The 11,769-nt window shown below is 44.2% G+C and overlaps 1 pseudogene; it reads right to left on the reverse strand.

The window, feature by feature from the left end:
• Positions 1-8,773: 8,773 nt before the first annotated feature.
• Positions 8,774-11,389, reverse strand: LOC111216793 (annotated as a pseudogene).
• Positions 11,390-11,769: the final 380 nt, after the last annotated feature.

Genomic DNA, 11,769 nt, shown 5'->3' on the forward strand with positions numbered 1-11,769 from the left:
AGTTTACTGTCCAGGTGCACACCTAGGTATTTATAAGTGTGCACCACCTCAATGTCCTTCCCTCGAATGTTGACTGCTTAAGGGTGGGCCTAGACCTTTCGAAAGGAAGCCAAGAGTCCCACAAAGTCCAAGTGTTCAAACATAAAGTGACAAACCATGACAACATATCAAAGTTCTTCCCTTGGGAAGTGGTGACATGTGGCCTGAAAGCTACATAGTGGACACTGAGTGTCTAAATTACTATGTTAATAAAAGTTGACTTGGTGTGAAGGTAGTCTGTGTACAGGCTGTAGCTACAGCCTAAGATATCAACACTTTGAAATATTGGGTGGAGTTGATGAAGTGGTGTTACAGAGTGATGCTTCTTTTTTCAACAATCCTTGGCCAAGTACAGAAACCAGCTCACAAAGAGTACACGAACCAGACAACAACAGCTTCATTTTGGACTTTTTAGTTGAGTGACTTTCTGCATTATATAAATTAATTATCAGCTGATGTAACGTTAAGCTAGTGATGTTTGTTATTTCAACAAGAAAAAGCCACAATCTGGGCAATGCCAGTTGAAATGATTAGACTTACCCATCTAAGATTTGTTTATCTCAGAACTTAAAAAATCCTGTATTTCATCAACTTGGAACCAAATCCACAACAAACTGTTGAAACCCAACTGTGCTGGCAGTTGGGGTCTAAGCAGTTCTTGTTTTCGTTATTACAGTTTTCTTTTTATATAATTGCTTAAGCACGATTTTGATAACAGGGCTCATTTCCTACACACAATACACAAAATCACACAACCAAAGTGTATGTTTACAGCAAAGCATATATTACAGTTGTAGGAACAGAAATTGATCTATCAAATAAAGTGAACAGAAGAGAAAAAGAGGGGAAAATATACAGACAGAATTACCAAAGAAAGCAGGAAAAAAATTAGGCTGCATCTTGCCACCTAGTCGGGTCTGGCTACAGCACCTCATCAATGTCACATGCAATACCTTTCTAGTTGTTCAACTCAGAACCACTGCATAACATCTTTTCCTCGGTGTCCAGGATCCCAGTGCCAGCCTCCAACCAATCTCTGCTGTTCTTCCCACCGAAGCTGCTGTTCACTCAGCCTGCACCCCAGCATGCCTCTTCAGACAGTCTACACTGCCCTCACTGCTACTACTGCCATTCACGCTGCCTTCATCCCTGCTTCACCCCGCCCCCGGCCCTCTCCAGCCGTCAGCCTCACCTGGTTTAACTTTTGTGACAATAAATCACTTTACTCTCACCCCATCTAGCCTGTGTCTGCATTCGGGTCCAAAAAACGTAATATTGGCACAAACTTAACATCCATGTTAAAAAGAACTCTTCAATTGGACAGAGGAATGGTGAGTAGGGTGAAGGGTACTGAACAAGATATTGTGGGTGGTCCACAAACCGTGTGGATCAGGGCTGCATGGTGGAAGCTGACATCGTCCCATACTATCACACATCTGTGCTGCTCTGCGTCATCCATGCGGTCTGCTGGTATCACAGTGCTGTGCAGTCTGGTCTGTGTTGTATGGACCAAGGTTGGCATGACAATGGAGAGCACCATTATTTGTGATGGCAGCACTCATTGTAAGGTCGCTGCCACATTGGCCAAGAACATCTACAATATCTCTGTGAGCATGGTTCTTCCCCTTTGTTATGTTGAATCCAGCCTCACTGATGGAAAATAATCATGTAGTCCAATACACTGGGACAAAAATATTGTACTGTAGGTAGTGTGCTGTAGTCAATCTAATACTTACTACACATTCATGTCTCAGATCTGTCAGAATTTCTATCAACAGGCTCCTTGTGAAGCTGTTTCATGTGCAATTGGCCTGTATTCTCCACTGATTCCAAAACTGCCTTTCCTGATGTTCAAAATTGAGCTGTGTCTCATGATGTGGCTTAGAATCTCTCACTTATTGTAGTATTTGCCAAAACCAAGTTGTTTATTACTGCTTCCTGTGCCTCACTGAACATTTAAACCCATCCACCATTATGTTGTTGTCTCTCAGTCCATTAGACAAAGCAATAATATAGTAATTGATCAGTGTAGCGGGTATGACTAATAACATAGCTTGACTGATTTGAACTACACTTGGCAAACTTTTTTTTTGGTATTTTCACTTGTATATTTTCATATGTAAGTAGTATTATGAACTATTGGTAGTTATAATCAGTGGTTAATGAAAATGTTCATGCATGCAGCCCCAAAGGCACCATCGCTGACTGCCTCCATGGTATATAATGTGCTAGGCCAATCAGACAGCAGCATAACAGGCCTGGAGGGGTGCACTGACCCTGCAATGCAATTAGTCATGGAGATGCATGGGTAAGTTTATGTAATGATTGCAATCCTGACACGAGCATTTTTGTTAAGATTGTTTATGAAATGAATGATAACGATGAATGAATCGTGACCACCACCTTGAGACCAGACATCATTCTCTTGTCAGAGTCCACCAAACAAGCGGTACTGACCGCTTGGAAGAGGCCTTTGAAAGGAAGCTTTTCTGATCATCCTCATCTGGGTCACCCGAAGGAGGGTGTATGATGCTGAAAGACCCAAATCACCCAATGACTGCAGAAACATCATTGAAGATTGAGTCCAGAAGCATCAACAGATGTACAGATGAAAGCCATCAAATAGCAGAATGTCAACAAGCAACCGCCCAAGTGCTCACGACTTAATGTTTTGTCATCTCTTCTGTCTCCCTTCCAGCCCCCCTTCCTCCAGCTGGTGCTGGTGATGTCAGTGGCCCATCAACTCTGCTGGAGCGGAGGATAAGGTTGGAGATAGGAGTGTTAAAAAAAAGGCCCCTCAAATTAAAGATGAAGTATTACAGCCTACAGATTGAAAATTTAAAAAAAAAACACTTGAATAAACTCAAATAAGCAATTTGTGTCTTGACTGATTTGTGTGCATATTTTAAAGTTTACCCAAAGTGCATATTGACGAAGTCATCCCTGTATGCGAGTCCACTTTGCGCCATACCTCCAGACACTTGGTTTCCATCTTCATTCTCATCATCACTATCATCACCATCATCCTCTGGCTGTGGGATGTTTCTTTGCTGGTACAGGTGTCACACACAGTAATCACTCTGCTTGCTCTCTCTGGACTGAGGAGAATTTCACCATCATAAGACATGAAACCTACGTTTTCTCTGACCAGTGTCTCTTTCTTGTCTAAACCTTGCAAATAGATTCAATATAGATGACCAAGAGCCAACTTGTATTGTTTTTATAATCATAAAACATTTTATTGTAATAATATAGTTCAGTAATTGAGGTGTGATAAATAATATGGGCAACATTATGTCATATGTGCGTATCTCTACACACCTGTTGTAATGTAGCTGTGGGTTGAGGTAGTCTGTGAGAATCCCCCAGCCAGTGACATCCAGCTGGTCTCAGGACACTCTTCATTAAGATCCGTGAATCATGTGTTGATCCTGGTCACTTTACAACAACTGTACAAGTATCATCTAATACAACCTGTGTGATGATGGTGGGATTTTTTTGTTTTCCTGTTTGCACCATCTCAAGATGAGGAGGTATTTGTAATCATTTTTACATGTGTTCCATCTCTGGCAAGGATCTCAGCAGGTATACCAGCCATGAAGCTGCTTTATTTCTCTGTAGTTGTTCAACATCTAATGGAGACATTTATTGTTTGGTGAATAGATCGGCTTACAGACAGCTGGGAGATCTCTAAGTTGTCAATATTGTGGAGTTGCATTTTCCCTGTTGCCGAGTAACACAGCATTGCCAAACAGTAATTTCTACTGATTGGGTTGTTTCAGTTGTTTGTGAAAGATGCAATAACATCTTCAAACTCCATTACGATCACTATTCCCTCATAATTCAGCATCGTTTGCGGTTTACAGAAAACTGTGATGTGGAATGACAGCAGCCATTTTACGATTCTTTGTGACAGCTGCTTCTAACTTCTCCCTCTCAGACGTAGGTGCTACTTTTAGAGCTAAGTGGCTTTCTGAATTACTTAGTCAAAAAAAAAAAGTTAGGATTGACACACCCAATATTTTTAGGGAGTTTCTCCTAAATCAGCAAGTTAGGAGCTAAATTTAGATGCTTTAAGAATAAGGACCCTGACTTACATTGTATAGCATGATGCAGCATTAGCATTTATTATTTCAGATGCTGACACCCTTTTCTCTGCTGAGAGTTGCTCTGTAGCCTGGTGCTCCTCTGTTCTCATATTCATGTGAAGTCAGTGGAGATACGTCTAGACTTGAGAGTTACCATGGCCACCTCCACTGGCTCTCTCATTTTAAACAGCCATTCCAGCATGAGGTATGTGATATTACAGCCTGTGTGAGCCTCTATGAGTAACTTAACCTCCAGTCTTTTGTTTTCCAGTGGCTTTCTGGCTTTTTTGCGTATGTCCCTAAGGGCAGGGACCTGATCAAATGACTTGCCATGAGCAATGCATATTGCATGCTTTTCCCATTTCTGGGCCTTTTTCCTTTCATTCAGCTGACAGATTGAATGAATTAAGTGAATTCATTTTTTTTAAAGTAATTTTTATGGACATCTCTGTGCCTTTATTTGATAGGACAGTGAAGATTGACAGATAATGTAGGGATAGAGAGCAGGGGAATGACATGCAGCATGCAGGGGTAAATGGGTACGTTTATTCTGTTAAATATCACGATGGAAAAATTACACTGTGTGGGGGTTCAGGTGCAGGCGTTTTTTGCAGAAATGGCAAATCACAGAGCATGTCTGTGAAAGATTGGAAATTGTTTCGCTCTGTTGTCTGCTCAGACCTTGACCAGCCTGGTCTCCCTGAGACACTTTATGTGTCACAATGGGTCAGCGTTACATGTCCGATGGTTTGGTGGAGGTGAAATGATCATTTACCCCTTCACAACCACTTTTGGAGTGAGCTTTCTAGCAGGCGGTGAGATTTTTGGGGAAACCTGTGCCATCGGTACTGTTGTTGTCTCGAGGTGCTGATAGGCAGCACTCCAGAGCAACTGCACCACGATGTCCATGCTTGCACCATTAACAAGTGTGCCACCTCTCCATCCAACTCAAGCAAAGCAGGTCTCAGAAACAGCATCCAGGTAAAACTCAGGAAAAAAACAAAAAACAGAAGCTCTAGGAGACACAGGGGAAACTTGACTGGAGCAAAAAATTGAACAAAAAAATGACAAAGACAAGTGGGAGCACAGAGAATAAATACACACCAGGGAGGCAAAGGTAAGTGAACACAGGTGAAATACATTAGGGCGGGGCAGACAATCATCAGGGTGGAAAACAACTAACATGAGACACACAAGGGAATCTACTTCAAAATAAAACAGGAAATAATCAAAAGTCCAAACAAAGAGTCCAAAACAAATGCCAAAAGTGATTCAAGTGTCCATCAGGGCAAACCATGACACATACATGTTCTCTTTAAACCCACCCACTCCAATTATGTCCGCTTGACTGCATTTCAAAGGGGATTTTTTTTCCCCTCCTTAATTTTGACCGAAACTGATGAATCAGCTCCAAATTATAATACAAACACAAGATTACTGAGGTAAATGTGCACGAGTTGGTGAGTGCAGGGTCAGGCTGTCAACTTCTGCATTATCAATAAAGGCTCATCATGTTAAGTTCACAATGTAAGATGTTTCATTTGTGGCTCACATTTGTATGTTGTAACTGGACTACGTAGTTTAATTTTGATAATGCGACTCAGAGAACCCACGCCAATCTCACTGAGTGTCTGCATCTGGTTGGACTGCCTCTTGCAACAATGGCTGAAGGTAATATTACTCTACTTATCCAAGCCAAGGTGCCTTAGAAAGATTCCACCAGACTCTAAAGTCTCTTTTACGTGCTTACTGTACTAAATTAGATTGAGACTGGGAGAAAGGGCTCCTGTGGTTATTGCTGGCTGATGGGGAAGCAGTACAGGAAAGTACTGGCTTTAGCCCCAATGACTTTGTGTCAATACTGAGCTGATGATTGATTTTATGGACAAGTTAGGACACCGTTTGTAGCCGGATGTATGGCACAGGAAAAGTATGATGACTGTCGTGCAGAGAGGGATGAGTCGTTGATCAAGATGTGAAGGAGGCTGTGCGCCCAGCCTTTGCTGTATTTTCAGATGTTTTGGCACATGAAGGAGGTGGGGTATCAGAGTCTGACTAGAGTCTGCTGTGTGGGTGTTTAAAAAATCCAGAATCACTTTGTAATTTGGACAAACTGTTGGCTCGCCTGCCAGAATTGAAACGTTCTCAACAGTCAGAGTTGATAAATAAGTATCCGTGTTTGTTTGGTGACATTTCCTCATGAACCCCTTGGATTGAGCATGATATTGATGTAAGATATGCTCAGCCTATTCAGCAACAGTTTTACCGTCTGTTGCCATCTGAACAGTTATTTGGATGCTGAGGTGGATTATATGCTTCTACGTGCACTTTGGTGCCAAAGCAGGATGGAACACCTGCTGTTCTGATTTTATTGAGGTTAATTCCAACACAAACTCAAACTCAATCACCCATTTGGTGAAAGGACATCCGCAAGTTCCTTTGTCCAAGCTCGCTCAGGAGATGTCTGCGTTCATTATGCCGTCAAGTCTCTACTCCTATAAGGTAAGTGTTACATGTGCCCTTATTGTGTGGTGACCTGTCCTCTCTCTCTGTTACTCTTGTCTCCCTCCTCCCTCTGCCTGGTGCACACCTGGGTGCACTCAGCACTCAGGGAGAGAGAGGGGGAGGGGATAAGGGGGGCAGAGAGTGCAGAGACAGGGAAAGCGCGCGCGCACACGCACACACACACACACACAGACAGACAGACACAGCTGTACCTGTCGTGCGGGTTCTTTCTCCTGTTTTCCTTCCCCAAGCAGGGTTCTCTCCTCCACCTACATTTAGGTGCGGTGGGGTTTTGTTATTTTAGTTAGTTTATTGTGTTCATTTGGGCTGGAGATTACCGGTAGTCATGTTATTCGTCTTTTGTTTTAGGTTAAGTTTGGTTTAGGTAGTTTAGTGGGAGTTTGGCCGGAGTCTCCAGTCCTTTTTGTTTCCCTTGGTTTTTGTTTGCAACCTTGAATATCTTGGGGGTTAATTCAATAAAGTTTGGGTTAAGTGTCCTGGAGTCCTTCTTTCGTATGTTGCAGCATCCTCCCCCTTTTTTGAACCTTAGTTTGTTTCAGTGTTTGAAGAACCATGCTGTGTCTGGTTCCAATTATCTTGATGATCTGGTTGTGGACAGTGACACCTCGCACTCACATCTTCAGCGTATTCGTGCACTGTTTGAGCGTTTAGCTTAAGCGTGTCTTACTATTAATCTGTCCACAGTGACCTTGGCCTTGTGGTGGGACAGGGCTGTATGGCTCCAGTTCAGGCTAAGGTCATGGCGGTAGATGAATATCTATGACCAACAAGGAAAAGGTTTTTTGGGTTTAGTAGGCTACTATAGGAGTTTGTAAAAACTTCCCTTCAGTCAGTGTTTCCACTCACTGAACTGCACAAGGCCAAATCAAAGTTTGTTTTGTGGGTTTTTGAATATGTCGAATCTTTGCTATGCTCTACTCCTGTTTTAGCTGCTCCTCGTTTTGAGCGACCATTCATGCTCCAGGTAGATGCCAGCCAGGTGGGAGCTGTCTTGCTCCGGCATGATGACCAAGGGGGGTTGAGGCCAGTCAGTTTCCTCTCAAGAACATTTAATAACTACTGACTTAATTATTCTCTCATTGAGAAGGAAGCTTTGTCATTCATTTGGGCTTTGCAATATTTTGACATCTATGTAGCAACAGGAGAGTGATTTTGGTTCACACAGACCCTACCAGAGGCCAGTGAGATGGTCATTGATGGTCACTGACACACCCCATACTTGTATTTGCTTCTTAAGTCTATTCACTTTATTATAATAAATATTCCAACTGGCTGTCATCAGTTGTGTCCATTCCCTAATTTGTCATGGTTTAGGAGCCGGGTTATGACATATCAAAGAAAATCCACAGAAATATAATACACTGCTCAAAAACACCTAAATCACACATCAGATCTTGATGAATGAATTCATCAAGTTGAAAATCTTTACAGATGTACATTGGATAATTTGTTGTAACAAAATGACGTAACAATGGTCAATGGAAACCAAAATCATCAACCCACTGAGGACTGGATTCACAATCACACCCAAAATCAAAGAAGAGAATTGAAATCACAGGTTGATCCAACCTGCGTGAATTTCATCACGGCAACTCATAATGTGACTCAGTAGTGTGTATGGCCCCCGCGTGTCTGTTTGCACTCCTGACAACATCTGGACATGCTCCTGATGAGTCGGTGGATGGTGTCCTGGGGGATCTCCTCCCAGACCTGGATCAGGGCGTCAGTGAGCTCCTGGACAGTCTGTGGCGGTACTTGGCGGTGTCAGATACATAACGTCCCATAGCCCTTGTATTATGTTCGTTTGGTGTTCCTGGTCAAATTTGACCGGTCCGGTTTAACTGCTCTTACATTAACACAAAAAACATAATTCAAACATAATCATCACCAAATTTTATTTAACACCTTTTAATACTGTAAACAATGTATTCAACTAGTGGTGAACATGAATAACTGCAGTGAATATACAAAGAATAGACACTGAAAATTACAATAATAATCAAAACAGAGATCAAATTCACAGATCAGAAAATCAACAGGAATAGTCATCCGTGTGTGTGTGTGTGTGTGTGTGTGTGTGTGTGTGTGTGTGTGTGTGTGTGTGTAGGTTAGGGTTAGGGTTAGGAGTGGCATTGTACATTCAGATTGGAGTGTGCCTTGTAAACGTAGCCACCACACTTGTAGCATGTTAGTCTTGTTTTATTGTCTCTCGGGGCACAGAGCTTGCATCTCTTCCTCTTTTGCCCCTGTCCATGTTGTGGGGGAGAGCCTGGGGCAGCGGTTGGGGCTTGCAGACTCCTAACCAGACTGGCAGAGGCTGGTGTGCGGGGAAGGTGCTGTCGCCGCTAAATTAGCGGAGCCACTAAAGCTTTCCCAAGCTCTGCCAGGAAGAGCTGCCTCTTGAAGCATTTCCCCCGATTCCAGGCTGGATCGATCGCCATCCACACCACATATACATTATATGCAGACACATCCAGGATGTTGTGGAACACTGCCACAGGCCAACGCGCTGTCATTCGCTTGCAGGTGTATGTACCAGTAAGCTGCAATGAAAGAAACAATAAATAAGAGATTGGAAACAATAATGAATCTGAATGCCATGTTTTCCACGAATAAAAATAAAATGCATGATAGATGAAAATATACATTACCTCATCAAGGCAGTCAACACCTCCTTTGTTGCTGTTGTAGTCCTGGATGATATGGGGCTTCCTGTCCTCCGTGGTGCCGACAGCGTCATCTCTGTGCAGCGTGCTCATCAGGATGACTTTTCTATTCTTCTTAGGAACATATGACACAAGAGTGTGTGTGTCAGTGAAAACGAGAGAGTGCCTCTCTCCCTCTGGTCGACACCAGCGCAGGCGGAAGCTCAGGCTTGTTCTTTCTCACTGTCCTCACCATGGTGAGCTTTCGTTTCAGCAGCTCCTGACCAAGTGCATATGATGTGACAAAGTTATCACATGTAATATTATGCCCCTTGAGACCGGCTGTCATGTCCAGCACGACACGCATGCCCTGGTTATTTCTGGCCTTCCATCAAAAGGTTTCCCTGTGTAGACCTGCATATTCCAGGCATAGCTGCTCCTGGCATCACAGGCTGTCCAGATCTTGATTCCGTACTTGCCTGGTTTGCTTGGCATGTACTGCTTGAAGGGACAGCGACCTCTGAAAGGGACCAGGCGCTCGTGGACTGTCACCTCAGGGCCTGGATTGTACATCAGTGGTAGGCGCTCCGCCCGCCTGTCCCAAACGGTCCTGATGGCAGCCAGTTTGTCGTTTCGCCAGCGGGCAGGTCGTGTATCTCTGTTATCAAATCAGATAATTCTTGAGAAGACATGAAACTGTTGTAAGGACATAGTTGACCGGAATATAGGTCTCCCAGACTCTGCATCCCACAGACTGTGTGTAGCCTCATTGTTTGACCGGTATACTCCTGCTAGAAAGACCCATGTAGGCTTGGAGGTCTACCTGGTCCAAAGCTCTCCACGTGTCCCCAAACACACGCCTCCCCTCCAGGTTTGTCATGTCCAGGATAATTTCCTCCATGGACTCTGGTAAAAAGAGTTGGAAGCTGGACTTGATGTCATCCACATGAGATATTGCATACCGTGTTGTCCCTGGCGTCATCCTTACAATGTTTTCCACTCTTGCTCCGCCTCCTCTGTCCTGGGCGGAAGAATACCAGAGCAAGTTGCCTCCCTTGGACTGGAATGTCACCTCACGTGCCTCTTCTTCTCGTGCCTCTTCATCTGTTGACTGCTCAGTCTCATAAAGGTCTGGATCAAAATCAGGATCGATGTTGTCTTCCAGTTCTGACACATCCTATTCTATCTCCGGTTCAACTTCGATCTCCTCTTCATCTGATTCAAAAATTCGGTCCAGGGCCTCTCTGACAGTAAATTGCCGTCTCATTGTGGTCACAGAGTCAAAAATGAGAGCAAGACACAAATAAAGGCTTATATAGAGTGTCTGTGAGAAGATATGATACATTGTATATTTTGTAGTGTAGCTCCCGTGGGGGGATGGGCACATAAGCGCGAGAAAGAGACAGGTTCCCATAGATGACACCTTCAGTCTGAAATGTGTGGTTCACGTGGAGGAATACGTGTGTGTTTGTGTGTGTGAGTGGTGGGGGGGGGGGGGCATGGGGATGTTTTTCCATCTAATGGATGAACATAATATAGTATTACCCATTCATTTCCTATGCCGGTCAACATCACAGGTGTTACAAAGTTGATGAGACCGCTTTCAATGAAAGTGGTGATCAGCCATTTTATATGTTCAAATGCCTAGTGTGGAGGATATCATAAGGCCTTGAGACAATCAGAGGAAAAATAACATTTGTATGATTTTATGAAGTTGTAAATTGGTAGCATGAGGCCGGGCGTTGTGCTGCACCAGGAGGAACCCAGGGCCCACTGCACCAGCGTAAGGTCTAACAATCACTCTGAGGATTTCACAGTCACTCTGACAATCACTCTGACTACCGGTACCTAACAGCAGGCTGGCTGTGACATGGAGGTCAGTGCGACAGTGCTGGATGATGTTACAGGCAGCATAACATTCACCACAGCATCTCCAGACTCAGTGTTCAGTGTGAACCTGCTTTTATCTGTGAAGAGAACGGGGCGCCAATGGCGGACCTGCCAATTCTGGTGTTCTCTGGCAAATGGCAATCGAGCTGCATGCTGCTGGGCTGTGAGCAGAGGTCCCACTACAGGACTTCGCACCCTCATGCCACCCTCATGGAGTCTGTCTCTGACAGTTTGGTCAGAAACATGCACACCAGTAGCCTGCTGGAGGTCATGTTGTAGAGCTCTGGCAGTGCTCCTCCTGCTCCTCCTCACACAAAGGAGCAGGTACCGGTCCTGCTGCTGGGTTGATGCCCTTCTACGGCCCTGTCCAGCTCCCCTCGTGTAATGGCCGGTCTCCTGGTATCTCCTCTATGCTCTTGAGACTGTGCTGGAAGACACTGTGACTGCATGTATGGATGTGCCATCCTGGAGGAGCTGGACTACCTGTGCAACCTGATTGGGCTGCAGGTACCGCCTCATGCCACCAGTACTGACAAGGACACTAGCAAAACACAAAACTAGAGAAGAATCAGTGAGGAAGG

This window comes from Seriola dumerili, unplaced genomic scaffold (assembly GCF_002260705.1).
Source record: "Seriola dumerili isolate Sdu_G_001 unplaced genomic scaffold, Sdu_1.0 BDQW01000036.1, whole genome shotgun sequence".
In the NCBI taxonomy this organism is placed as follows: domain Eukaryota; kingdom Metazoa; phylum Chordata; class Actinopteri; order Carangiformes; family Carangidae; genus Seriola; species Seriola dumerili.